General features: G+C 41.8%; 1 long non-coding RNA gene across 1 annotated transcript; it reads right to left on the bottom strand.

Moving 5' to 3' along the window:
- Positions 1-349: 349 nt before the first annotated feature.
- On the bottom strand, positions 350-23,521 carry LOC307214414. Its single transcript, XR_013838057.1, has 2 exons — positions 22,371-23,521; positions 350-802 (listed from the first exon to the last, which is right to left on the bottom strand). It is a non-coding gene; the product is annotated as an uncharacterized lncRNA (long non-coding RNA).
- Between the last annotated feature and the right edge of the window lie 1,931 nt (positions 23,522-25,452).

The raw sequence follows: 25,452 nt of genomic DNA, 5'->3' as shown, positions 1-25,452 counted from the left end.
GGATACTATTAAATTCTGCAATCAAAACAGATCTCTTGATATCTCTCTTGCTGTTATAGCCAAGCTACTATATTTTTCTTTTGACTTTCTTCTCAGTGGTATCTCTCTCTCTGTGTGTGTACAAATATCTGAGTAGTATATACATATATACTTTTAGTTCTTTTTTCTATTGTAGCAAGTGAAACTCCCATTCTTTAAGCATGGTCTCTCCCACATACAAATCTGATTCAAGTCTGTGAATGTATGACAAAACTCCCACAGCCAATAATCCAGCCTGGAGGTTTGGTTCTTTCTGTGCAAGAATGCTGTTCTCTATTGTGAGGTAAAACATATTTTTTAAAATAATAATAATAATAATTTTATTAAGTCTCCAACAATATTTCAAAGCATTTATCATTATATACATTTTTTTAACATACAAAGTTTCTTCTTGACTTCCCATCCCTTCTTTCCTTGGTGTTTGTTTTTTCTCTTTTTTATTAGCTGATAGCTATAAGATATACATTTTCATTATCTAAACCATTACATCTTTCATTAATCCACTGCTTATATTTCAAATCTGCCCATGACTTCACATACTGGTGATATTTTGATAGATAATCCATAAGGGGTCTCCATTCCACTTTGAACTTCCTCATTATGTCCTCTAATTTAGAAGTTTCACCATTTCAACATATTCCATCAGTTTCATAAGCCATTCCTCCTTAGTTGGTAATCCTTTCTCTTTCCACTTCTGTGCATATAAAGTTCTAGTTGCTGTTGTTGGTAGCCAGCTTTCTCAGGACCTCTGTCCCCATTATTCCTAGTAAAAAAGGTTCAGGTTTTTCTGGGATTATCAATTTGAACATCCTTTTCAATTCATTATATATCATTTCCCCCAAACCAGGCTTCCTCAACCTCAGCCCTCCAGATGTTTTGAGACTACAATTCCCATCATCCCTGAGCACTGGTCCTGCTAGCTAGGGGTCATGGGAGTTGTAGGCCAAAAACATCTGGAGGACCGAGGTTGAGGAAGCCTGCCCTAAACCCTTCACCTTTTCACAGGACCACCACATGTAATAAAATGACTGAGGCAAAAAATATATTTTCAGCATGAATATAAAAATGTTCCATTTTCAGACTCTCTAAAACAGTGGACTGTTTGGGGTATATGCTACATCCACCTCCTTGTGAGAGTTACATATACATACTTACAGCATACATACAGAGTTACAGTATACATATTTAATTTTCATAATTGGATTATCTTAAACTATATGTGTACCAAATTGTCACTGGAAACACGACAATCATTGTGGAGTACAGGCTGAGTTGTTTATTTCTTGGAAAGATGTACTAATGAATTTTCAGGTGTTTCTTTTACTAAATTTCAGATCATGTGAAAATACACGGGCAGAGCAATCCTTGCTCTTGCCAAAGATTGGGTGAGGAGGGTCAGGATGGGGTGGAAGTGTGGTCATGCCAAGCAGAAGCAGCTTCTCTAGCTGGGTCAGAAATGAACTCACAGAACAATTTCAATAGGGCAACACTGAATTGTACCCATGGTTGTGCTGTTTGTTGTTGCTATTGCAAAAAAGGAGATGTGGACATTTAAAGCTGATTTGTAATGAATCTGGCCTAATGTTGTCTCTTCTGATTGGCAGTACATTTCAGACAAAGGTCACATTTCATAGAGTCACATGGGATGTGAGCTTAATTGTGTAAATTATGAATGTCTAACCAGCCTTAGGACTGTGGACAGTGAGGAGGGGGAGTTTAGACTTGGTTTTTTCCATGGTGCCAACAAAATCTCTTGTCTTCAGCTGCTGTTTAAATTGCAAGGGACACTTGCTTAAAAGATTAATAGGAGCAGAAGGCCCAGGAGCATGGCACCATTGCAGCATCTGACTGATATATTAAAATTGGAGCACAGAACCAAAGTACATCCCACAACTGAACACTACTGGAATGTGCAGGAGGGATGGGGCAACTGGAGAAATGAGTTATCATGTTATTGACAGCAGGAATAGCAAGCTGTGTGGTGGGGTACTGCTGCTCATGTCACCTTCAGTCAGTTGTGTTGCTGTTGCTTACTGGCAGGTAAAGGGAAAAGTGGGAAGTGGCGGGGAGGTCAAGGGACGGGGGAGGAGCTGATACAAAAGTGAGTAGGTCCAGTTACATACACCTAACACACACTTGGTCACACACAAAGCTATTTTTCATGGAAATAAGAGGAACACATTCAATTCTTACTAATTCAACTCAAGTTTCACCTTCCACTTTCTCCATAGAGTCCCAGAGAGTTAAGTGAATTATGGTGTGGGCCTGGGGGCAGTGGATTTCCATAGGTTAAATGAAGATTGGGTCATATATGGCTTTAGCAAGCATGAACTTTTAAAAGTCAAAGGCTCTGGCTGCTGTAAGCCAACTCTCTCTGATTTGTATTACTGGCACCAATCACAAATTCTTAATGAATCTGTCAAATATTCTGTATGCATCTATAACTTTAACTAAACATTCAAGCTACGGAAGACCTGTGCAACATTCATTTGGGTTGTTACACTTCAATAACACACTTTGCTTTTTATGCTGTGTATCACCTGATAAGTGAAGGGCACTCTTTATAGAATGTCTTTGCTCCAAGCTACCCATTCACTCACTGCCTGGCTTTCAACATAGTCAAGAGCAAGGACTTCACAGACAACATGTGTGATCTAACTTTATACCTGCAGGGATGAATAGAAGAGAATAGGTTATGCACTAATGATTCTTATTTTTAATATTTGAAGAAGACCATGAACCTATACATGCTCAGTTAAATATTTTATTTGATGTTGTACAGACCTTAGGTTGTAAGGACTTGTATGTTTTTGTATTTCAAACTAATCCTCTATATCGTTCCCAGTTATGAACAGCAGTTGCTCCACATATGATCAGAGTATTGGCTTCTAAACTAACTCCCATTCTAGGTCAGAATTCCACCCAATTTCCACCCTTATATTTTAAGTTTTCATAGCCTTGAACATTTCACAGATGAAGAAGGCTCTTCTCACTGCATGAAGATACAGAAACAAATATGGGTTTGGGTTTAGGTTTACGTTTGAGACTGAAACAGCCTTGGTCATATTCACTGATGACCTACACTAGGAAGTAGACAGGAAAGCAAAAATCAGTACCCCCAGAAATGAGATCCTTCTAGGGTATTTGGCTAGTTTGGAACCTGGGGGCACAGTTTTGTAGTGGTTTTGATTCTACCTGTTTAATGTACCTAGAAAGTAGTGCTGGGTGAGTAATGTTCAGCCCCTTGGTTTTCTTAAGGGCTCTGTTTTGTCTTCTATTCATTTTTGTACCAACATGGAAGGAATTGTCTAGACATTAGGAATTGGGTTTCTTGAGCACTGATCTCCACAGTGGCAAAGCAAGTCTAGTCTCAGCCCTGCAACTTCTAGTCCCATTAAAATGGGGGTTGCTGGTTTCTCACTGACCAGAGTCTGGGGACTGACAAAATGTCTACAATACAGGCAGAAATTCAACTTGCATCAGCAGTCTTTACTTAAGGAACAGCTGGGACAGAACTCCACCCAGCTGCACTGGCTCAGGGTCTCTGACAGAGCTATCAGTAGGCATTGTGCTTGGAGTCCTGGTGTTGGGTTTTAACAGTGTCCCCTTTCATAGATTCCAGATGCCTCTCAATGCAGAGGAACTGATTAATCAGTTCAGTCCAAATCAACTTGCTGGGATTCCAGGACCTCCTTGGAATTGATCCATGAGGGTTGCATGCAGCCAGTGCAGTCAGAATGCACTGGCACAATCAGACATAGTTCTTTTCCCCTGGCATAAACATGAAATTCTATTATAGTTTACTTTTGAACTATTATATTTTATATATTTTTTAGCTTTCTGTGTTTTATCCACATTTGTTTTAATTTTTGTGAGCTGCCTTGAGTCTCATTTCTGGGGGAAGGTGGGATGCAAATAAAGAACAACAACAACAACTGAAGGTTGATAGCAGTCATCCCTGCTTTCCCTCAGATGCCTTTTAGAAATAGTATTGTTCAGACAGTCTGTCCTGCACACACCCAGCCAAGGAAGGCAAACTAATGATAGTTCATTCTTTAGGGACAAAAGCACACACAGCAGCTCTCAAGGTGCACTGGATGTACTAGGTGTACTACATAGATGGCGGGGAAGTTGAAACAACAGTGGGACTGTGTCCCCGCCCCTCCCAGGCTTATGTACTCTTGTCTGATGGAGTGTGCAAGTGCAACCTGAGGCTTCTCATGCATGGAAGTCGTCCTTGTTGTTCCATCTTCTAGCCCCTCCTGGTTCTAGGAGACAGTAGGGCAGGGGATGGTGGGGATTCAACCGGCCTGCCCCTCATCTGAACAGCCTCTTCCTCTACTCCCCATACATCCTGCACCTCTGTCTCTGACACCAAGCCCCATAAATCACTGCCCTCCTCTCTGGATCAATCTCTGGGCACCTTGCCTCTGTCACACACTTGTCAGAGCCCTGCCATTCCCTGACATAGGGCTTGGGGATCTTACTTATTTAGTTATGACCAGGACTTCCGGGTTGGCGCCATCGCCGAATGGCAGACTCCCTCCGAGCTCCGGAGGGAGCCTGCTTGGCAGGGGCTGGGTTCTACCGCGCCGGCGACGCTGGGACCCTCAAAAACTATGGGCGCTGAAACCCATGGGCATGGTGACTCGGCGGGCACCGTTTGCGTCCCACCCGACCCGCGAAGGAGCCTTTTTAAAGGCTGCGGAGCGGGTGACGGGGGGGGGGGTGGTGCTGTGAGTCCTCCGCTTCCCCTGCCAAGCGAAGCCGCATGCCATTCGACGGAGAGCGCTGACTTCTTCCATTGAAAATTTGGACTTTAAAAGAATAACCCATGAGTAATTGGAACTTGGATTAAAAAAGGGGAAAAATTCTTTTTAAATTCGGAGCGAGCGGGGGAGGTGCAAAAAGGAAGTCAGCCTCCCCCCTGTTGTAGAGGAGCTAAAGCAAAGGATTTGACAACTAAGATCGAGTGCAACCTTTTTTTGATAAAATTATTAACTTCGCGATGGAAAATTATAAGACTGGGCTGGAGGAGAAAAGTGGAATGTGAATTAAAAGGCAACCCCCCCCCCCCGGAAACCCCGGGAGCGATCCGTAAGAGCGCCGGGAGAGGAGAAATAGAGGTTTTGACAGCTGTCAAAGGAGCTGTCAAAGCGGAAGAACAAAAAGAGAACTTTGTTACGAGGACTTTGCTGGTCACATTTGTTACAAATTGGATATAAATTGTTTAAAACAAGGAATAATAAGTTACTTTGACTGTTGGGTGTGATCGGGAAGGAAACTGAGTGACTATAATCCCTCTAGAGGAGCTGTGGGACACTACAAGTATTGTTGGCATCGAATTTGAATAGGACTTTTTATCTCCTGGGAAACTGCAGAAATGGAACACTATTTTGTCTACAGAGGTCTACACACTAAAGGAGACAATAGATTTATCTACTGAAGAATGGAAGGGACTTGACGTAATGTTTTGTTCCTGAATAACAAAGCCTCTGCAGAGGAATTAGAAGCTTTTTGGAATTAGAACATTTGTGCAGGAGAGCAGGGGGGAAAAAAAAGAGGAGGAGAGAGAACAAGAACAACAAGAATAACAAGAACTGGACAAAGTTGGAAGATAGACTCCTTCCAAGATTGGACATGTGAAATCAAAGATGACCAAAAGACGGCAAAGACTAATAAAAAGACGGACTGGTGAAGAGCGGACTGGTGAAGGACTGTGGTTTAGATGTGGGAGCTCCAGGATGACAGTAGATATTGACAGACATTGGGAACGCAACCGGGAAAGGAGGGAGGGAAATTTGGAATCCAAAGGGTGTTAAATTACATTTTATTCTTTTTTTCTATTTTTCTGTTTATTTTAATCTGTATTGCATATTAAAGAGGGGAACTCGTGGAAGGGAACAGGTCGATTTTAGGGGATGGGAAAATATTTTTTAAATTGGGTCAATGATAAATAATTTTAAAATTTGGGGTAAGAATTTGTTGAATCTATTTGAAAGAATTGGAATACAAGAGGGGGAGGGGAGGGGAAGTCCTGGAAAGATGCTAATGAAAATTAGGTTTTAAATTTGGATGTTTTTCTTTTTCTGTTATATTTGAAAATCTTTAATAAATATTATTTAAAAAAAATATTTATTTATGACCAAGCAGTCTTCATTCATACGTTATAGATGGTTTTTACTGCTATTGTTGTGGTTTTATGTTGCACACTGCCTTGTTAAACTTCCTATGAAAGTGTGGTGTATAAATATCTAAATAAATATGACTACATTAATGCATACATGATTTGGGGCCCAGCATTTTACTTGTATAGTAAGCCACTCAAAGTGTGGCTGTTTGACTGCAGGGAACTTGTTTTTATGTGAGAAAAAACACCCTGTTACCTATCGCTGAAGACTCTTTCGCCTGCAGTATCTTTACTCCTCAAATTACTGAGGGCTGCAAAGAGCTCCTCTTCATCTTCAAGGGACTTCCAGAGAAGAACTTCCCAGTGAATTATGCACTCAGGAAACGGAAAAACAAGTTGTCGACTGCAAGGAAAACATTGGGGCCTAATTTGAATAGTAGAATGTCTGGCATCTGGTGGGCAGGGCTTGTGCATTCTGCTCAGGAATTGGCCCCTCCCTTCAGTGTGTGTTCAGTTCAGTTCAGTTAGAGAAGCCAACTGTCACTCTTGCCTCACGATCTTGTTTCAGCTTCTCTCAGACAGTATGTTATTGTGTTACAGTTTTCTTTATTATTGAAGATTTGTTTGACATATACTTGAGCCGCTAACTTTGCTGAAAGGAAAAGAAACCCTGCTGAAGAACGGTGGAATATCCTAAACTGGGTGAGTTAGGGGATATTCCCAGTCTGACAGGAGGATTGGGTTTTTTAATCAGGAAAGAGAAAAACAAGTTGTTGGCCTGCTTAAATCTCCATGTTCATCTTTTATTTAGGTCAAATGAAAGATCAAATATTCAAAATGAATTTAAACTATATTAGAGGTTTGAGTTCTGATCACTGAAATATATCTAGCATGGCACACAGCGTGCTGCCAACTTTGGTCAGGCCGACAAGGTCTAATAGTCCTTAGATCTTGCATATGCCATAGATTCTTTCTGAAGCTGAAGAAAGCAACATAATTAGATGGCCTGATGGGCACAGATCTATGTGCCTTCCTGAGGGAGGAAATAAGGCCATTGGGTCGAAATCTGGATGAAAAGTAACCAGGAAAGGCTAAAACTGATTATAATGTTTCTGCAGAGCGGGGGCAGTGAATGTGTTTCCCCCCTACCATTCAAATATAATATATGGACGTATTTGAATGACTATTTCATTGACATATTGAGCCCATCTCTACTGTCTACACTATCTGCAAGGACAATTATATAATTCTGTTCCAATGGCTACTACTGGATTTTTGTAATTTAGCATTTCAAGACCACAGTAAAAACATGAGTACAGCAGTTCTGAGCCCATATATAGTATGCCTTCCCCCCTCATAATGGGAGAGATGGGGTATTGCAGACCTAAGTATATGCCATGTGTTGTTGTTGTTGTTGTTGCAGCTGCTGCTATTATTTTTAATTTATGTATCACCTTTCACAAGAGTCTCAAGCACACCATAAAAGCAATTAAAATCATTTTAAAAGCAAAACAAAAAAACACCAAAGATAGGTTTAAAACCAATAGACAATGAACACCTAAGGCTGAAATCTTTTCATCCAACTGGAAAAGCTTGTTGTAACAAAAATGTTTTTGGGAAGTACAAATATTGGCCACCTGCTGAATCTCATCAGGGATATTTTCCCACAAAACAGGGGCAGCCACAAACAGAAAGCCCTGCTTCAAGGTATGTAATGTTGAGAGGACTTTTGATATTTTAGGTAATTCAAGGAGAAACCCTCCTGCAGGTAACTGTGGGATAAGGCAGTCTCTCAGATAACCTGAGCTATATAGGAACTTGCATGTTAGCACCAAAAGCTTGAACCTGGCCTGATAACAGATTGATAGCTAATGCAAATCCCACAGACAAGGTGCAATATTCTGGCAGTCGTTTTCCCCAACAAACCACTGCATTCTGCATAAGCTGCAGCCTCTGGATCAATCACAAGGGTAGCCCTATATAGAACACACTGTAGTAATCCAACTTGGAAGTTACCAGTGCATCGACAACTATGGTAAAGCTATAGCAATCCAGGCATCAAATTCTTGCAATATCAGCAAGGCAAAGGAGATGGTGTTGGACATTCAGAGGAAGAGAGGGGAACTAGCCCCGTTGTATATCAGGGGGCTGTATGGAGACAGTCTCTTCCTTTAAATTCCTGGGGGTTTACCTTAGTGAAGACCTCACTTAGAAATTCAATGCAACCCAAGTGGTTAGGAAGGCCCAACAGAGACTCCATTTCCTCAGGGTCTTGAGAAAGAACAATGTCATACAAAAATTGATTATCTCCTTCTACCGGGCCACAATAGAAAGTGTCCTTTCATACTGTATTACAGTGTGGTACGCTGGTTTGACAGCCACGGACAGGAAGTCCCTACAGAGGGTGGTGAATACAGCACATGACATCATGGGCTGTCCCCGGAGTTTGCTAGATGACATCACGGGAGACTGCTGCCTCAGGAGAGCGAGGAAAATTCTTAGGGACGACTCACACCCTGGCCAGCACTTCTTTAATCTCCTACCTTCGGGCAGGAGATACAGAAGTATAGTCAGCCGCACCAACAGTTTTTATCCATGGGCTGTTGGGCTGCTGAATGGAAAAAAATAGTGGTGTAATTGACTTCTGACAAGCACACAGAGCACAAACAAGACTGAATGTATGGGGGGTGGCTTGTTTAATTTCACTGCATACAGGTGGTGTAATGACAATAAAGGTTTATTATTATTTTTTATTATTACTGTTGCAATCTTCTTATAACGTCTAGCTTGAATAGAAATGGGCAGTTCAGAGTTTAAAAAGCAAGTCTTGGCTGACCCTGAGAAACAGCCTGGTGATCTGACCTTCCTGGAAATGACCCATAAGTTGACTTTACAGGATGGGACTGCAGCCTCTGGGGAGCTAGTTGAAATCTTCTGTCTTCTTGTTACTCTCATTTAAATAGGTAGTCTCATGGGGGCCACCATAGCATATAGTCTTGCTGCTCTTCCCCAATGTGCATTAGGCCTGATGGTCTAAGCCAACTGCTGAGAACAGCAGCGAGTGGAGCTCTGGTCAGACCTCACCTGGAGTACTGTGTCCAGTTCTGGGCACCACAGTTCAAGAAGGACACTGACAAACTGGAACGTATCCAGAGGAGGGCTGTTACTATAAAGAAGAAAGAAGCAGCAGCTAAGCCAGCTGCTGGTGGCTGGAAAGCCAGACAGGATGTTTGTGACTGTTACCATGGCAAGAAAGGGGCAGTCCATTCTCCGTATTGAGCACCGGATGTGAGCTCAGTGTGTGACTTATGACCTGTACAGGATGTGCAAGGGTGAAGTTAGACTCTCTGCTGTTGTTTGTGAAGAGTGCAGACATCTTTATCTGTATGGCTGTTAAAGACAGAAATAAAGACATGTAAATACATTTCTGTCTGAGTCTGATTCCCCTCCCTGGGGAGCAGGGAGGAGGAGAGAAGCAGTGGTGTGTTTTTCTCACAGTCTGGGAAAAATCACCGATACAGACCTCGCCTGTTTACCTGCCGGGAGTTGCAGGGGGAGGTCAAAGGAATTCAGCCGGTGCCTGGAGAGGTAGGCACATTCCTCTGACCGAGGCAGAATTCCAACAACCAAAATGGTCAAAGGCCTGGAAATGATGCCTTATGAGGAACGGCTAAGGGAGCTGGGCATGTTTAGCCTGGAGAAGAGCAGGTTAAGGGGGGATATAATAGCCATGTTCAAATATATAAAAGGATGTCACATAGAGGAGGGAGAAAGGTTGTTTTCTGCTGCTCCAGAAAAGCGGGCACGGAGCAATGGTTCCAAACTACAAGAAAAAAGATTCCACCTAAACATTAGGAAGAACTTCCTGACAGTAAGAGCTGTTTGACAGTGGAATTTGCTGCCAAGGAGTGTGGTGGAGTCTCCTTCTTTGGAGGTCTTTAAGCAGAGGCTTGACAACCATATGTCAGGAGTGCTCTGATGGTGTTTCCTGCTTGGCAGGGGGTTGGACTCGATGGCCCTTGTGGTCTCTTCCAACTCTATGATTCTATGATTCTATGACAGTTCCTTACTGCCTGCGGCTTGTACAATTTGGCAACAGTGCAGCATTGCCAGTGTTGATGGGCCCTTCATGTGTGAGGCCCTGGAAAAATTGCCCCTTGGGGCCCCGTAAAAAAGCCCTGATTCCAGCACATGTCAGTTTCATTGAGATTTTTCATTTTTGTCCAACAACTGAGAGTATTATTTTATTTTTTATTTTTTTGAGAGGAATACATATGAAGTGTGTTTCGGAAGAGAAATAGGATGAAACCACCCTCAGGTATTAATCCATCTTGCTCACTCCTCCCTCACTCCTTGCTACATTAATCAATTTTATTTGCATAAAATGGATTGGTTGATTCAGATTCTGGAAAATCCTCTATTGATGTGCCTTCATCTGCATGAGCAAAATTTGCATGTGCATGTTAGCACATTTTCCTGCCATCACATTCATATAATTCCCCACCTGGAAGCAGTGCCTGCCCCACCAGATGAGATTTTATTTCCTCCATGCAGCAACATCTACAGGGAAGATTTTTTTAAAAATAAAATAAAATAAAAAATCTGATTGATCTCTAGAAATAGGCAATGAATTCCAATAGTGTTTTCACCAGTGAGAAAAATAACTGTCTTGGCATGCTAGGGTACTCTAATGAGGAACTTGTGTATGATCACAGATGTCACCATGTGTGCTGGTCACAATTATCTCCAGAGATCTTTAATAATATATCTTCTGCTTCCAGTGCTTCTTTCTTACTATATTCAGAACTGCTCCAGTTTGAAACCAAGTTCAGTTTGACAGTTGGATACCAGGAGCTATAAAAATTTTAGGAGTTGTGCAAGTTATTTAGTTAACTGTTAATATTTTCCTATCAGTGACCCCTGATGCTAGGCATTATTTAGGAAAAAAATGTGTTGAGGCCAATAGTTTGGAGATGTCTGTGACATAGCTGCTATCTGCATCCAGTTAGGCATCATATTGCTATCCAGTATGCTCAAATATTCCATTGTGCAGCAATAAAAAACTTGAGTGCCATTAATATTCTATCAAACCTCCAGTGCAAGACTAATAATATATAATGAGATTTGGTGTATTAGCAGCTGTTATGTCATTACAGTTTGCTAACGCAGTTTGATTATGGTCAAATAGGTTTGGGCTTATCTCACAGGTAAAGCTAGAGACATAGAAGGATAACCTAGTGCAGGGGTCATCAACCTCATGCCTTTCTGGTAGTGCTAAACAACAACTCCCATTATTCCACACTGGCTGGGGCTGATAAGGGCTAGAGTCCAACAAAATCTGGTGTGTTCCACCCTGACACCCTTTAATCTAGTGCAACACTCCTCCAGTTGGGTGCTCCCATCACCCCTTGGCCGTGCTGACTGGATCCAATGGGAATTAAGTACGAAACCTCAGGAATCCACCAGGTTAGGGAAGGCTGGTTTAATGCAAACTTTCCCCTCCTAAGGCAAATTACCATAGAAACCATATTAAAGAATATTCCTATTGCCAATATGTCCACGCACACAAACACATGACCCTACGCCTACCAAGCACTCATGCCATCCCAAATGCAATTCTCAAGTCTTACAGCTGCGGAGATGGAGTGGCTAGCAAGCTGCACAAGGATCCCACTCCCCATTCATCCATGAAAGTCATTAGGTGCTTTTGTGCCAGACAATCACCACATCTGCACCATACATTTAAAGCACATCAACTATAAAATGAGGAAAACATTGTAGGGTTTCAGCAATCTTGCATGCCTCCAGTCAGTAGAGGGCAGGGTTGGCACTAACAGATAGTCCAGAGAAAATTCTCTTTGTGATGTTTCCAGTCAAACTCCCAAGCGCCCCCCCTCTCTCTCTCACCCCACCCAACATGGCTTGAGGCAGTTGTGAAACTCACTTCCACCATGTAGGCTCTGGATCTGAAGCCATTTTTCTTTCTTAACAATGTGACTTATGTGTGTTATATTTACACTTTGTAAGCAATGCTAGTGATGTGTGAATGAGACAGAATGTGTGCTGGAGGGACTAGCTAGATCCAGCTTCCATGCTATTAACTCTTTTATATAAACTATAAACCAGGCTTCCTCAACCTCAGCCCTCCAGATGTTTTGAGACTACAATTCCCATCATTCCTAACCACTGGTCCTGCTAGCTAGGAGTCATGGGAGTTGTAGGCCAAAAAAGATCTGGAGGGCTGAGGTTGAGGAAGCCTCCTATAAACCAACCAATATTATTATTTATTCAACAACAACAACAACAAAACAACAACAATAACAACTCAGAATGACATCTAGCATTCTTTATAAGAAAAAGATCCAGCAGTTTCTTCATGTATGTGTGAAACCAGCTTTGGAACATGTGTCCAGGTGTGCCTATCAAATTGCTGGACTGGTGCATTGTCTTCCATGCCAAAAAAGCCCAGTTTGTTGCACCTTTTGTGCATCTTGGCAGCTAGTTGCCTAAGTAGCATGTGCCATGGACACACTTGCACACCTTACGTAACCTACATTTCACAAAAAGTTCAATTTCTTTTTTTAAAATATTGCAGTTGGTGGAGATATGTTTTTGTGATGTCACAGCATTTCAGCTGGATTTACTATTGTTCAACTGAACCAGGCTGAAACCTGAAAAATAGGGCATTCCCCCAACCAAGGCTGCCCCAGGATATGAAATTATGCATGTTTGGAGGGAAGCAAGAGCTCTGATGAGCCACCTCTGCCATCCTGGAAATGTTACATCTGTTGTCTTCACTCTGATAGAAAGGCAGCACGGTTACGAAACATGTGGTTCATTAACTTCAGTAGCTGCCATTTGCAAAAGCAGTGCCAGCATGATGAATGGAGCTGAGAATACACAGAAAATAATGATAACTAATGGTCGGGAATGCCTAGGGACTTGTTTCTGTGACTTGATGTCTCCAGGGTGAAAAGACAAGGAGGGTTTGTATAAGACACAAAGTGGAATTTTTGAATCTGTGATGGATGCATTAGCACCTTTAATGGCTTCATTGCTTGCAGTGGTTCTGTGGCTTGTCAGAGTTGACACACAGCCTCCTGCACCAGAGGTGTGCAGAAGCAATTTAATGAAGTCGGCACATGCATGCAGTATCTGTGTGGGTGGCGGGGGGGTATTGCTACTGCTGCCAAAAAGATACAATGCTCTATATTTTCCATTAAACAATGTCAGCCGTTCTAAAAAACCAACACAGCAACTAGAAAAATCAACATCCACATTGTACTGACTTTTCTTTTTAATCAGTTCAACAAATCTTTGCCAAACATTTGCAGAGCGTGCCATCAAAATGCCACTCAAAGGTGGGGGAAAGTGTCACTTTAAAAGTAAATGTCATTTTAAAAGCAAATATCATGAAGTAGGGAAAGGCAATAACTTGGTGGCCAAACTGTTGGCTACATGGAGAACGTGCATGAGCAGACATGGCAGTCAGCACAAAATTCTATTGGTGTTCTCATTTACATCAGTTGCAATAAGCAGATGGGCTACAGAGAGCCAGAGTGATATAGCAGCATGTCAGTGTGGAATGTAGAGTATTGGGCTTAGATTATGAAAACCTGGGTTCATATCCAGTGTGGGAACCTGTTCACATTGGATAGATGAGCAAGATAGCATGGAGCAAGAAGAGCAAAAAGTTTGCAAAGTATCTGAAACACCCTGTTTATTCTACATCAGCCAGAACGTGAGGACCTTTGACTGTTCCAGAAATCACCATTATCAGCTGAAGTTCATTTAAGACCAAATACAGTGGTTAGGTTAAGTAGTTAATTCGTTCCGGGGGTCCATACTTAACCTGAAACTGTTCTTAACCTGAAGCACCACTTTAGCTAATGGGGTCTCCCGCTGCCGCCGCGCCGCCGGAGCACGATTTCTGTTCTCATCCTGAAGCAAAGTTCTTAACCTGAAGCACTATTTCTGGGTTAGCAGAGTCTGTAACCTGAAGCGTATGTAACCTGAAGCGTATGTAACCTGAGGTACCACTGTATGATTTCATTCTTCTCCACGACTGTTATTCAAAGGCTCAGAGATCTGTGGTGTTTTGAGACTTAGGTCAACTCATAAGGTAAAAAAAAAAAAAAAAGAGAGAGAGAGAGAGAGAGAGAGAGAGAGAGAGAGAGAGAGAGAGAGAGAGAGTCAGAGTCCTGATGGCTCACACAAAATGTCCCTCTACTCCAATATTCTGTTTTCACCAAAAATGGCTAGTCAGATGCATCACAAAACACTCTTTTAAAGGCATCCCTGCCCTCTGCTAGACCTAAGCTGGCTCAGCTAGCAGTAGCACCGCTGCTGAACAGAGTTTAGATCTGTGTAATTTTATGCCAGTTTAATTCATTCCGGCTTCTTATGCGTAGGATTGCTCCCTTGGTCTTCCTTTGTTTTGTTTTGTTTTGTTTTTAAAAAAAGCATTTCACATTTTTAATTAGTAACTGTGGCATTATGATCTGGAGAAAGACACTTAATTGGGCTGCCTGTGGTTTGTTTTGCATGTGTTTTTTCTTCAGATTTTAATTTTTTTCCTATCTATATTATGTTGAGTTTAATGGGGAAAGGTTAACATATTTAATTCATAAAAAAGCATAATCTAGCCAAAATCGAATATTTTTTAAGACCCACTGATTTTAAAGAGAGTTAAGCATGTGTTTAGCTTCCCCCCATTGAAATCCAAGACAATTAAAATAGTTTAATTTTGGCTGGATTCTGCCCAAATTAAACAGCACACAGCATCAATGGTGGGATGGTGGTTTTTATTGGGAATCCAGACATGTTGTCCATCATATTGCAGCTTATTCCCTTTGCTTTTTAATATAAAAAATAAATTTACATCAAAGCAATTATTCTATGGTCACTGATGTGATTTCATTATAATTTTGAGCTGAGCAGCCAAATGATAATGAAATTCAGAAACCTGCCCAAAACCCACAAATTACTCAGTTATCTCCAGGAATCATTCTGATTTTTTTCAACTCCATAACCAATTTCATCTTAAGGATTATTTTATTAAGAAAGGCAAATACTTAACTCACATGAGATGATGGGAGATGTTACTAATAGAACTTTACTTCTGTATTCATACCCCCCCCCTTTTTCCCCCTTTTTACAATACAAGGTACAGAATATCCTGTAGATTTTTTGGGGGGTTGTTGTTTAATCTTTTTTTAAAAAATGAAATAAATCATAAACTAGTGTGAACTGAGCTGAAGTTTGGAAGCATGAGAAAACAAAACTGATAAATTTCTCAATCCCTAGTTGTTCCAAAGTTGTCACTGAACTTTTGCCTCAAGTCGAAGGTCCAAAGTGAATGTTGGAGGTCCGTCACCAATTAAACCTCTCAGACACAATTGAAACATATGCCTGGCTGAGTTAAAAAAAATTCATGTGTGGCCTTCCATCCTTAAACATGACCTTTCACCCCTACAGCTGCAGCAGGAGACCACCAGCCTGCACTATAGACCTCTCATATGCCAACTATGAAACTGCAGCCAGGCTGAAGCACTGGCCCAGGGTTTCCCCTCTGATTTCACAAGTGGCATTTGGGCAGTGGAGGGGAGGCAGCAGCAAAAAGTCAATGCAAATAACTGGATGGGTAGGCAAAACTAAAAAATTCAGAGGACAGAGGTTACCATTATGAGAAAGGGAGACAGAAAGCACAGTTACTTTTTTTAAGGAACTCAAAACAAAAACAGAACACTTTTGCTGTTGCTTCAAGCAGCTGTACAGCTGCAAACAGCAGCCCAGTAGCCAGTCAGTATCCTTCTACAAGATGGAAACAGCACTTAATGCTGTGTTAAGATTTTGTCACACACAGCTGTGAAAGAGGCTGAAAAGACTCCCTACTTTCAGGAGGGTTAGACCCTGTGCTTCTTTAAAACAAAACATCAGTTTTTTAATATTGTGTGTCGAGGTCCCCAGGTCCACCCCAATAACTCACACATCACACAAAAATTTTTGTTTAAGATTTTTGGCATAATTTTGGCCACAACTTTATTAAAATACAAATTTGTGAGTGGTTGCTTAGGCATTGGTTGCGACTATCTGCCCCCACCATGGGGGACAGACTGACATTCCGCACGATGCGAAAGTCAGAATGGGGGAATACACTTGGGGGTTACGCGGAGCAGGGAACCTGCCCTCACCCCAAATGCAACCAGGAGCTCATTGCTATGGCCCGAGCCCCCTTGACAGAGTGGACAAGCAATAGCTAGCTCCCAATTCCTTTAACGGAATCCCTTGCAGCAGCAGCATTAGAGGGGCAGGCACAGCCAATCCATGCCCCTCAACCAACCAAATCCAATGCACGGGCGAAAAGAGGAAGCCCTAGCCTCGTGCAAGGAGTTTTACTATTTCTGGCTGTCAATCAATAAATGGCAACATTAACTTCTTCCCAACAACAAGGGAAGCCCCAATCGTATCAGTGGCCAACGATCAATTAGCCCGCCCCCCAACTTTGTAGTGTCCTGGTGGCCCCCAACGCAACACGTGCTCCCCATGAAGGAGAACACGCTTTCCTGTCATCATTGCTGAAAGACCAGGAATGCTGGCTCTGCCCACTGATTCCAATGACACAAGTCCAAGACATCAGCAAAGGCTTTAAAGATACCCCTTCCCTTCTTCCCCTGCTCCAGATTCAATAGCAACATGGGACTGTAGCCAAGACATCCCCCCTAATGCATAACAGTATCTTCATCATTCTGTACATTGCAAGTATAGGGGTTAAAATGCTTCTGGGAGCTGGAGCCAAACTGGATGGACCTAGAAATTGATTAAAGTTCCTGACTTTTTTCAAGGCACAAAAGCAGCCATGAATTGTGTGTGTGCAAATTAGATTGTAGGTTTCCAGCCTCATATAACTTTAGTATGTTTAAATCTAATTAGTGCATGAAGGGGTTAAAACCATAGAGTAAGCTGTCCTGCCAAGCTTAGCCTATGTTGTCACTTCCTTACTTGAGAGGAAATGGGCCACCACGCCTCTGCATACAGACTTTTCTGAGCATGACTAACCAGCCTCTTTTGTTTCAGACCGCAATGAAGTCTGAAAGTAGCTTTTTTCTCTATCAGTTGTTTAGAAACTTTTATGTTTAGTAGACAGGAAATGTCTATGACTTACCAAATGTGTGGTCTATCTCTGTGCTAGGGAAGTGGACATTTTGGAACTCATCTGAAGAGCCCATTTTAAAGGTTTTACAGCCTATATTTCCATGTTTTTCTTGGCTGCATGTTTTGCTATGTTAAATCTCTGCTGGGGCTTTCTCACCAAAGAGTGTTGTTGTTGTTTAGTCGTTTAGTCGTGTCCGACTCTTCGTGACCCCATGGACCAGAGCACGCCAGGCCCTCCTGTCTTCCACTGCCTCCCGCAGTTTGGTCAGACTCATGTTTGTAGCTTCGAAGACACTATCCAACCATCTCGTCCTCTGTTGTCCCCTTCTCCTTGTGCCCTCCATCTTTCCCAACATCAGGGTCTTTTCCAGGGAGTCTTCTCTTCTCATGAGGTGGCCAAAGTATTGGAGCCTCAGCTTCACGATCTGTCCTTCCAGTGAGCACTCAGGGCTGATTTCCTTAAGAATGGATCGGTTTGTTCTTCTTGCAGTCCATGGGACTCTCAAGAGTCTCCTCCAGCACCATAATTCAAATGAATCAATTCTTCGGCGATCTGCCTTCTTTATGGTCCAGCTCTCGCTTCCATACATCACTACTGGGAAAACCATAGCTTTTACTATACGGACCTTTACTTGCCCCAAACTCAAGCCTTGGTTCCAGGATTCAACAGAAGCAGCAGGAAAGAAGGAGGGAGGCTTAACCCACCAATGGCATGTCTCCGATTTAAATTCACACGTGCACCAAAGCTGCTGTCAGATTCAGAAAGGAAGAAAGTCAGGCAATATGGTAGTTATTGTGTGTGTGAATTTAAATTGGGGGAGCCAGTGTGGTGTAATGGTTATAGTGTTAGACTAGGACCTGGGAGAGCAGGGTTCGAATTCCTACTCAGCCATAGCTCACTGGGTGACCTTGGGCCAGTCACCATCTCTTAGCCTAACACACCTCACAGGGTTGTTATGAGGAAGAGAACCACGTTCACCACCCGGAGATCCTTGGAGACAAATGAGGGAAAGAAATGTAATAAATAAATAAATAAACCCTCCCACAGCACTGTATCCCCGAAGCAATCCAAGACCATTGTGTTAGCTTTTAAGTCTGTGATGTATGAATATGTGAAAATGCCTTATACTGATTTAAATAATGGATCTATCTAGCACAATACAGTGGTACCTCAGGTTAAGTACTTAATTCGTTCTGGAGGTCCGTACTTAACCTGAAACTGTTCTTAACCTGAAGCACCACTTTAGCTATTGGGGCCTCCTGCTGCTGCCGTGCCGCCGGAACACAATTTCTGAAGCAAAGTTCTTAACCCGAAGCACTATTTCTGGGTTAGCAGAGTCTGTAACCTGAAGCGTATGTAACCTGAGGTACCACTGTAATTTTTATTTGTGGAGTATTTTAACTGGAGGTGCTGGAGGTTGAACACATGTGCTCCCAATGACTTGTTTTCTTCCATTATCAGAGCATACGAGGAGCCAGATGTGACATTATTGGGTGCTTAGGCTTTATGTTACCTATTTTCAAATTTATAATGTAGGGTATTTGGAGTTCCCAAAATGCTTCCATGGAAAAAGGAGAGGAGAGAAAAACATCTGCAATGCTTTTTGATAAATGCATTGATAAGAAGAGCCAAGCCAGCACATAACATGATGCTAATTGACTCTGGACAAGATTGATCAAGTTCTGTCAAAAGCTGAGAATACTGTTGCCGAAGTCAGGTTGACCTTTAGATGTACCTGATGACAAATGCAATTCTAATTCATTTGCCTAGAACATCACTCTGCTAGAGGACATTTTCTTCAAAAACTACTTCGTAGTAAATAACTGAAACACACGTTATATTTCATTGCCAAATAGCATTAGTGATATATCTCTGCTTTAAACAAATGATTTATATTCATATTGTTATGAATTTTTTTTTTTGGGGGGGGGGAGGAAGTAGCCTGTAGGCAGTATCCTTCTATCCTTTTGGTCCACCAAGTGTTAAAATATAACCCAGGGTAGCTTCCTGTGTTGAGGTGATAGCCTGGGTGATGGGCCATTAGGGAAGCAGAGGAAAGGGACTCTGTGTGAGACTGCAAATGGGTGGAGCCCCTCCGTCAGCTCAGCAGATAGTTAGAGCTCAGCATAGGCACCAGCTCCTCAAGGCTGAGACACTCTGCTCCCCCATTATGGTTTTTTTAAGGGGGCCAGACCCCCTCGATGTTCGGAGGGCATTTGTTTTGTTTTTTTAATAAATATTTTATTAAGTTTTAGAAAAGACAACAAACATAAGAAAAAACAAGAACAAATACACAAAAATACAAAATACATAAGAAAAAAAGAAAAAATAGTTTCAAAAAAGAAAAGAAAAAACACATTTTAAGAAAAAAGAAGAAAAAACACAAAAATCCCTCTTTTTACTTCTCATCTTTGATTCACTTATTTTCTTGACTTCCTCACATCTCCCTTTTTTGTATCCCTGTTGAAATTTAATTCAGCAAATTCATATCCAATTTATTTGTCTAATTATCCATCCAATCTTATTTTTAACCTCGTTGCTAGAACCCCTTCAGTTCATTTCAATGCCATTAACTTTCAAAAATTTTACAATATTTCTGTAAATAAATTTTAAATTTCTTCCAATCTTCTTCCACCGACTCTTCTCCCTGGTCTCGGATTCTGCCAGTCATTTCCGCCAACTCCATATATTCTATTACTTGCATCTGCCATTCTTCCAGAGTGGGTAGGTCTTGTGTCTTCCAATGCTTTGTGATGAGTATTCTTGCTGCTGCTGTTGCATACATAAAAAAAATTCTATCCTTCTTTAACACCAATTGGCCGACTATGCCCAGGAGAAAGGCCTCTGGTTTCTTAGGGAAAGTGTACTTGAGTACCTTTTTTAGTTCATTATATATCGTCTCCCAGAAAGCCTTAATCCTAGGGCACGTCCACCAAAGGTGAAAGAATGTACCTTCTGTTTCTTTACATTTCCAACATTTGTTATCGGGCAGATGATATATTTTTGCAAGCTTGACTGGGGTCATGTACCACCTATACATCATTTTCATAATGTTCTCTCTTAGGGCATTACATGCCGTAAATTTAATCCCGGTGGTCCACAACTTCTCCCAGTCAGCAAACATGATGTTATATCCTATATCTTGTGCCCATTTTATCATAGCAGATTTTACCGTTTCTTCCAGAGGGCATTTGATTCTGCCCCCTGGCTCCTCGCGATGTCATGTGCATGATGTCAGGACGTTGTGTCGAGCCCCCTCGATCATCTTGAGAAGCTGCTGCCTCTGAAGATCAGACATAGATGGACAAAGCCTGAGTTTAGAGTTGAAAGTGTCAGTGATGTGACGTAGAAGTAAAGCAACAAGCTGGGGAAAGAGTCAGAGCACCGTTTGGGAGCAATGATAGATTTCTGTTTGAATCCAAGACTGCGGCTATGGGAGAAACAAGACCCTTTGGGGGTGTTAATGCTGTGAACCCCTCAATCAATGGTTCAGACGCAGGTGGCGCTGTGGGTTAAAGCCTCAGCGCCTAGGACTTGCCGATCGAAAGGTCGGCGGTTCGAATCCCTGCGGCGGGGTGCGCTCCCGCTGCTCGGTCCCAGCGCCTGCCAACCTAGCAGTTCGAAAGCACCTCCGGGTGCAAGTAGATAAATAGGGACCGCTTACCAGCGGGAAGGTAAACGGCGTTTCCGTGTGCGGCTCTGGCTCGCCAGAGCAGCGATGTCACGCTGGCCACGTGACCCGGAAGTGTCTCCGGACAGCACTGGCCCCTGGCCTCTTAAGTGAGATGGGCGCACAACCCCAGAGTCTGTCAAGACTGGCCCGTATGGGCAGGGGTACCTTTACCTTTACCTTTAAATAAACCATATATAATAAAGACACCATGGTTTCCATTCTGCCTCATTCCAAAAGGAAACATGAACCCTGGGTGAGCACCTGGAACCCCAGGAATCTTGTGCCACTCAGAGATTGGGATGGCGTGCAACGATATCATATTATGTTACACACACACACATTATTTCATTGTCCCCGCTGGTATGGGACAAGCTATTACAACAACAGATCCATTGTGAGGAGAAAGCACTAGAAATTTATGAGGGTCTGTCACCTCTCATTTATACATACACAAGATTAACTTTTGGCAACCAGCCCCCAGACAGACAGTGCTAGTTAGCAAAGCATCCTTAGTATATTACTGGAGTGTATGTATACACACAAACACACACACACATACATACATATATCACCTTTCTGTCAGCCAGTTAAAAACCACAGATTTCTTTCTTCTTCAGCCCTAGTTGAGGTGTCTACCAACTAGTAGGTGCCACCCATCAAAGCCCACCAATGCTCACTGGGTGAGTGTCATCAGCTAGCAAAACCTTTACCTTTTGCTATCCTGTGTAGAATCACTGTTTCCCCAGACAGCTCTTTCTTCCCACATACTTTCCCCATTCCAGTGACTTTATAAGCAACCCTAGTCAATTTCAGGCCATTTGGTAAGCAGGATGATGTCATAATGCTACACAGCTAATAAGATTTCACTATGTAATAGTATTAATTCTAGTAAGGGAAGTCAGTTATGAGTGAAATTAAGAGACGATCAAGCAATTCTGCAATTTTACAATTTCAATACTGCCAATGATGTTCGCAGAGTAACAACCACAACCCTCTGAATAGTTTCAGCTCAACCACATCTTCCCATTGGACAGCTCTTCCTACAATAAATACACACAATTTATACATTTGTTGCTTTTGCCAGACAAATTGTATGCATCCCAAACCCTTCTCTTTTCATTATTATTCATTTTACTCTGTGGCATAACATGATCCCTCACAAAATATAGTATACTCTAATTAAGTTCAAACAGAAATAGTAAACACGTTATGTGGTTTTCCCCCTCAGATACAAGTCCCCCCCCCCCCATTTCCACAGATGTGGAATCTATCAAATTATTTGTGGCAAACAAACACTGGATTTAGTTGACAACTACAAACAGAAAGCTCAGACTACAAAGGATATGTGTCTTGCAGCAGAACAGAGCACTCACCTGTCAGTAGCAAAGTCTGCAGGATGGTACCACACAGTCTTGTCATCCTCGCCATCAAAGGTAAACTATTAATATGTAAGAGGCAATAACAAAGCAGCTTCAGATCAAATTAATTATTCACTCAATGCAACACACTCTACAACTCTATTTTTTAAACTAGTAAATCTGCAAAGGGAATACATTTTCTCGATACCAGATTAAAACATTTATGGATGTTAAAAAAGAAATAAAGATAGCTCTTTAGCAATTTTTAAAAAAAAAAACCTGAAAAAACAAAAGTCTTTAATGTTTACTTCCAACCAATTCGTAGCACTAAACCTTTTAGTTAGGTAATTTTAGATTCTGGACTTAATAGTCTCCAGACAAACACCCCCTTTGTTTAGATGGCCATGTGTGTTGATTCACTTACTTCTATTAATTCCTTTAATAGTGTGTGTGTGTGTGTGTGTGTGTGTGTGTATTGAAACACTGCTTAATACAAACCACAAGTGTTTGTTTTCTTTGTGGTAGTAATCCAGGAAAGTGCTTCTATGTTTAATGATTTTTGCCTGAAGCAAAACTCTATGTATATTGAGAAAGTTTTGCTATACCTTTGTAGGGATTCTGAGGAAGGACAGATGTCATTGAAGAAAATTAGCAATGTTTACCCAGGGAAGGTCACATACTCTTATGCTATCCAGTCATGTTACTTAATGCTATTGGAAGTAAATTTGGAGGCGTCTGTGCTAGCAGAATATGTGTAGAACATTCCCTGGGAAATTAAGGGAAATCCAGTAACACAGGCAAAATTTCTCAGGGGCTGGGCAGCTGCACATACCCCTACAAACATCAAACCAACATTACTTGTGATTGCATTCTATAGGTATGGCAGTGTTGCAATTGGTATGTGGAGATGATTTGAAAACCGCTTGCACAGTGATTGTTCCGTATATTAGCCCTGACATACAGCCCAGGTATGGTGGGGTTCCATGTCCCTAGACGGGAGGGAAGAAACTCTCCTTTCGATAAAAGTCATATGCTGAGCTGCTCTTTAAGTTACAGCTGTGTGGAACAGTTGCCACAAGACATCTACAGCCTAGTGATGTTGCTCATAATTATAATTACAGGACACTATCCTAAATGTCTGAATTACGGAATACTCTTCTACTCATTTCCAGCTTTTGTTTCTTCTGTTCATTTCTTATATTTCTTATATTGCTGCAGAACCATTCTTTTTTCTCACTTTCTTTCCTGTACACTCCTACCTTGGTATACAAGATGCATTGTGCAACTTTTATGACCCCATGGACTTACACTGCTGAATTGGCTTTCAATAATAATGAGTCTGTTTCAGCTCTCTCTCTATCCTTTTATGGCTGTTTATGCTGTTGTGTGTGGTAGACTGAAAACACTAATATGATCTATGCCATTGAAGATTTCATATATACCAAGGGTTAGTTCTCACTGAAGTGATAGAACTGTGTATTAGACTGTAAAACTTCAGATTGAAGGTAAAGAATATTCTAAACAAACAAACCAGCTACACACAAGCCTTCTTCAGGCATTATCACCAGAAGAAGGAACACAGAAAGACTGGGGTGTGGAAGGGGGCTACCCATTTTGCCCCACCCTGCAGCCCAGTGGCTCCGTATACGATTATTCTGAACTTCTGCCTGGACCTTCCTCACTACAGAGATTCACTGTAATCATGGAAGGAGCTGGTGAAAGTCATGCATCGCTGGGGGAGCAACATGTATATCACTGAAGTCCCACTCTACTCATGTTTCTTCTTCTTGTAATAGTGCCGAAAGAAGGCTAAAAACAAACAAACAAGGGTTCTCAATTGACCTGGCATGTTAGGGTTATGTTTTTATTTTTTAATGTGCAGTGAATTTATTCGGAATAGAGGAGTCCCAACTACAGACTGAAATAGTACAGCCCCAACACGTCTTTACTATCTTGGTGAGAACTAGACTCAGCTTAAAACTATTCAAGGTAAAAAAAAAAAAAATTCCTTCCAGTAGCACCTTAAAGACCAACTAAGTTAGTTCTTGGTATGAGCTTTCGTGTGCATGCAGTCTCTGTCTGTAGAATTGGAACAGATGTGGCTGTAACGTAGTGCCTGGCTATATACAATGGACTGTTTGGTATGTTTGGGATGGTAGCTAGAGGCATGTAGATATGTTTGTCGGTCAGTTGGTTTACGGTATAAGGTGGTGTCTATGCGCCCATCCTGTATTTTTATAGTAGTGTCCAAAAAATGTATTTCTTGCATAGATTGATTCATTGTTAGGTTGATTGTGGGGTGAAAATCATTGAATTTCTGGTGGAAGGTGTCCAGGGTCTGTTGACCATGTGTCCAGATGATAAAAATATCGTCAATGTATCGCAGGTACAAGAGAGGTTTGAGTGGGTAGGAGTTTAGGAAACGTTGTTCTAAATCTGCCATGAAGATGTTGGCATACTGTGGGGCCATGCGGGTGCCCATAGCTGTGCCGCTGATCTGAAGGAACAGGTCATCACCGAATTTGAAGTTGTTGTGGGTAAGAACAAATTGGCAGAGTTTGGTGGCAAAGTCCGCTGTGGTTTTATCTGAAATGGTGTTCTTTATAGAACCCACAACAACTTCAAATTCGGTGATATACCTCTTGTACCTCTCTTGTACCTGCGATACATTGACGATATTTTTATCATCTGGACACATGGTCAACAGACCCTGGACACCTTCCACCAGAAATTCAATGATTTTCACCCCACAATCAACCTAACAATGAATCAATCTATGCAAGAAATACATTTTTTGGACACTACTATAAAAATACAGGATGGGCGCATAGACACCACCTTATACCGTAAACCAACTGACCGACAAACATATCTACATGCCTCTAGCTACCATCCCAAACATACCAAACAGTCCATTGTATATAGCCAGGCACTACGTTACAGCCGCATCTGTTCCAATTCTACAGACAGAGACTCTCACCTAAGAGATCTACAGCAAACCTTTTTAGAACTAAAATACCCAGCAGATGAAGTTAGACAACAGATCAACAGAGCCAGACTGATACCCAGAGAGAACTTGCTGCAAGACAGACCCAAA

This window comes from Podarcis cretensis (assembly GCF_951804945.1).
Source record: "Podarcis cretensis genome assembly, chromosome: 4".
Classification (NCBI taxonomy): Eukaryota; Metazoa; Chordata; class Lepidosauria; order Squamata; family Lacertidae; genus Podarcis; species Podarcis cretensis.
Note: the sequence above shows the minus strand (reverse complement) of the source record. Positions and strands in the feature narration are given on the sequence as shown.